Source organism: Pyxicephalus adspersus, chromosome 2, assembly GCF_032062135.1.
Source record: "Pyxicephalus adspersus chromosome 2, UCB_Pads_2.0, whole genome shotgun sequence".
NCBI lineage: Eukaryota > Metazoa > Chordata > Amphibia > Anura > Pyxicephalidae > Pyxicephalus > Pyxicephalus adspersus.
This window is the reverse complement of record NC_092859.1, coordinates 2,924,510-2,929,092: the sequence shown is the minus strand read 5'-3', so window position 1 is coordinate 2,929,092 and position 4,583 is coordinate 2,924,510. Positions and strand designations below refer to the sequence as shown.

Below are 4,583 nucleotides of genomic sequence, written 5' to 3'. Positions count from 1 at the left end.
ACATTATGTTCTTTTTCTTTTTCTAAACACTGTAGTTTGGGTCTAACTATCTCTGATATCCTCTGAGGAAGCCGATCTAGGCAAAACGCGTCGGGTATTAGACTAGTTATAAGATCTGTAAAATATCTAACAAAACTGTATAAACAAAAAAGTTTTGAGCTGACCATATTCGGTTATTTGTACCCACATTGTATGTATTGTATTCTTACAGAAACTGATTAGATTTTAGATATCGGTGTACATTGATATTTATAAAACAAAGTTCAGAATTTTATCAGTTATAATCAGTGGCTTTAAAAGCCTCTCTTTTCCCTCCTCTATCCTTCCCCTTCCTCTGTAATTGATACGGTTCATATATGAGGGTGGCACTGTTGCAGGTTCACCTGTAATAGTTTCATAAATTCTGACCTGGTACTTGGTCTCTTTTTTTTCATTGACTATTAAATTCACACTCCTTAAATTCTACTGGTACACTAATTTAGAGAAGAACAATAGGCTGTGAAATAAAAACATTAATATAGAATTTTGCCCCATGGATACAGTAATGTGAGTGAGCTTGGCCACCCTAGGAGTGTAAGGAAGCCAATTCAGACACCTAAAGGACCAGTAAATTGCAATATACCACATTTTCAAATTTTTTGAAATTTCTGCCTGAGAGCTTATTGACGTAATAAAACCATTTCATATCTTGTTACTGAGCTCTATCTTACCATAAAGTGTAAAATTTGTATTATTGGAGTGTCTTGGGTGTCTTCAATTTGTAACTAGTAGCATGGTTTTTGCTTACACAACATATTCTGTTAGATTTATGTTTTGTACTTTAACTTGCCTGTTATCTTGTTGATCAGTAGAACTTTTTGGGTGTGACTGGTTTATAATGCACTGTAAAATCATTAATGCACATTTACATGGGGACATTGATCCTGTCCTATAGGTAGAGGGTGGACATTATTGATTTTATTCCGGTTAGTTTTGTTCTACAAGTTGTGAAAACTAATAATTTTATTAGGCTTCCCTTGTGCCACCATAACAGGTCTGACCATGGGCTCCATCAAACCTCTAACTGTGACCTATAGTTGGCTCCAAGATGTTAGCAGCCCATCCTTTGGCCTCCACTAGCTACTTCAAAATGTATGGCCTCTGCCAGTGTGCGAAAAATTGATGCCGACCAACCCCATCAGAAATATAATTTGGAAGAAATGTAACTCTTAAGACCGGGCCATTATCTTTCATTGCCCCCTGGTCCCATTGTGAAGCTCCCCTACCAATTGTATCCATTGGTGGAGGTCATGACTAGTCTTTGTCAGCAATCTCTGATGAACCATGTTTCATGGTAGCTCTTCTGTTGAATCAATAACCTTTGGGTGCCCATGACATGTAAATATATTAAACTTTAGCTATCCATTTTGTTTAACTTACATATATTTTGTACATTTTTGTTTTTAAAGGAGATATTTAAAAATCAGACTGCTGTGATAGAATTTATACTTTTAGGATTCCAAGATCTTCGTCAATTCAGAATCCCATTCTTTGTCCTTCTTGCAATAATCTACATTGTGACCTCAGTTGGAAATCTTTTAATTATTGCACTTGTATCTTTTAGTCGGAGTCTTCACTCTCCCATGTACATCTTTCTTAGCCATCTCTCGGCCTGTGACCTGGTCATTAGTACAAATGTTACTCCCAATGCACTGTGGATAATTTTATCAGGCAAAGCACCCCTTTCTTTTCTTTCATGTGTCACCCAGTTATATTTTGTTGGTGCAACCTCAATTATGGAATGCTGCCTCCTAACAGTGATGTCCTATGATAGATATTTAGCCATATGTTCCCCATTACAATACAATTCCATCATGAACACCAACCTTCCTCATTATCTTGTCCTATGTACATGGCTAATAGGTTTTGGTCAGTCATTAATCACTCATTTTTTATACTCAACATTCAGTTCTGTGCATCTAACATCATCAATCATTTCTTCTGTGACCTTGGTCCAGTGTTGAAGCTTTCCTGTTTGGACACAATATTCATCCAAATAGAAGTGTCCACCTTTACCATTGTGGCAGGTTTTTCCCAAGTTCTTTTCATTATTGTTACTTATGTCTTAATCTTTAATGCCATCCTCCACATCTCCTCTATCCCAGGGCGGCAAAAGGTCTTCTCCACCTGCAGCTCACACCTGACCGTAGTCTGCTTGTATTACGGCTCGTTGATCATCCTGTACGTTGCTCCATTGAAAGGGAATTCGTTTAACTTGAATAAGATTTTATCATTATTAAACTCTGTTGTTACACCACTATTTAATCCCATCATTTACAGTCTGAGAAATAAAGAGATTGGAGGGGCACTGAAAAAAATTGTAACCTCATGTCATGATAGTTATTTTTGTGTGTTGTGAGTTGTGAAATTAGCAAATATATTGTAAAGAAAGAGAGAAACATTGGAAAATTGGTTCTAAACCCATGAACTAACATTTAATATATTGCAGTTTATTAGTCTTTTGGTATGGTAACTACTTTTGTTTTTTCCCTTTTTTTTCACTTGTTTATTCCTGCCAGTAATCTTTCTGTCCCAGAGGGACAATATTCACTTACCATACTGTATCATTGGTGGAGCCGCATTGTCCCCCTGGGACAATATTCCTTGACCTTTTAAATATAGGAGATGCCTTGATAAAACTTTCAGGTCTTCAGGGAACCCCTGCTATAATATATATATACATCTATATAGATCAATATAGATCATTGGTGTCATTTAAACTGACCTGAGAGGCACAAACTGTTCATTACTCAAAGAACCCCTATCAACCTTTGGAAGAACCCTAGTTGAAACCCCTACCCTAGGACAACCTAGACCTTCTGCTCCCCTTTTCACAACACAGGGGGAGTAAAGATAAACAACTCTTGACTGACGTTTGCCACAAACCTATTGAAATCTTAGGGGATGGGGCAAATTATGGTATTCTATACTAACCATTCGAATGCCTAATTAGCACGCTATTGTCAAACAAAAGGTGATGGAAGATGAGCAATGCAACGAGGGACAAACCAATGCCAAACTACAAAAAAATATATATATTTTGATAAGTATGGTCAACAAAGGGTAATAAGGCAGTGGAAAGGCAAGACGTATCGCCTAGAATGTGGATTGGGTGACTGGAGAAAACTGGTGAAGAATGTAGGTCATTCTCCCTTTATAAGGTTGATCAGAATGTTTTTCTGTAGTGCCTGGGTTTTGTGCCGCAGAAGAGTTTGGCTGGGTTCCCAGCCTGTCCACCAATTCACTACTCTACCTGTTTCTCTCTGCAAGGAGCTCCTCAGAGATACAAAACTGTGAGTTATTAGGATGAGCCAAGGGCCACACTGTTGCCTTTATTTAAAGCTGAATTATGCTGGATTTTGGCTGAAATAAATGTGAGACCACAAAATCCCCTAAAGCGACTACATTGTCCCGTGCCTTTCTGCCCTAAATTTGCCATCTAGCACCTTGTCACAATATAAAAAATAGCAATTCTTCCATGTCAGCTCTCTCTAACAGCTCCAACACTCACTTTCAATATGGCTGTGGTGAATCTATCCTTTTATGAAAAAGTTGAGTGATCCATTCCCTCAAATTATTGGCTCTTGCAACCTAACTGACCAGGGCACAGGCTGTATATTGTATTAAAAGCTGTTCCTCATTTCTGGAACTGACCATGAAAGTTTCTGGCCACTTTTGTGATTCACTGTAGGCTCTTGGTATTGATTCCAATACTTATCCAAAGAATGAAGGAGATCCATAGGCCTTAAATGAAAGAAAAATAACTGAAAAGAGTGCAGTACATAAAGTTTACAGCTGACACAGACCAAAGGATTTGACATCTAAAATTGAACAGAATGGAAGGTACCCAAAGGAAATACTTTTGAACACAATAAGATCTACTGTAGACTTCATGATACGCCCTCTGAAAAAAGGTTTTGTACAAACTGGGATACCTGGTTGATTGAGGATTTCAGCACTACCAGCCAGACTCTCTCTTAGATCTGCTACTCTAAGCGATTGTGTCATTGGCCTGTGATAATTGGATTTTATCATATAGATGAGTTGATTTTAAACATGATACCAATCTCATCAGTTTTGGGAAAGCCTAGCTGGCAAAATGTGTTAAATACTGTTTGATAGTAAGTGTACAGTATATGTTTTTGTTTTGATTTTTAGCATTATAATAAACTATGGCTTTAATCTTTAAAATACCGGTAAAAGTGTGTGATATGTTCCATAATGAGTGATTTTAAGTTTTTAGGTTTATGCATTATATGAAATAAGTTGTGGATGTGGCACAAATGGATACACTAGTCCCTGGTTTATTATTATTAATAATAAAGAGATATCCAAGATATGGAGTATCCCAGGTCTTGGGCTGTTCCTGCACAGCACCTGGAAATCCGTACTGATTAAACCTCTGGAGCAGCCTTACTCAACCTTTCTAATGTAGGGGTAACCCCTAAAAATAACTAATTCCTACTATAATGTTTATATCCACAATTGTACTGGGCATTTTTTCTATTTGAGGGTCTAAAGCAGCATTTCTTGACCTTTTTAAC

At 37.3% G+C, this 4,583-nt stretch overlaps 1 pseudogene; it reads left to right on the top strand.

Annotated features, from left to right (window-relative positions):
- LOC140322012 (olfactory receptor 6X1-like) overlaps positions 1 to 2,398 on the top strand; it is a 6,648-nt pseudogene extending 4,250 nt beyond the window's left edge.
- The last annotated feature ends 2,185 nt before the right edge of the window (positions 2,399 to 4,583 follow it).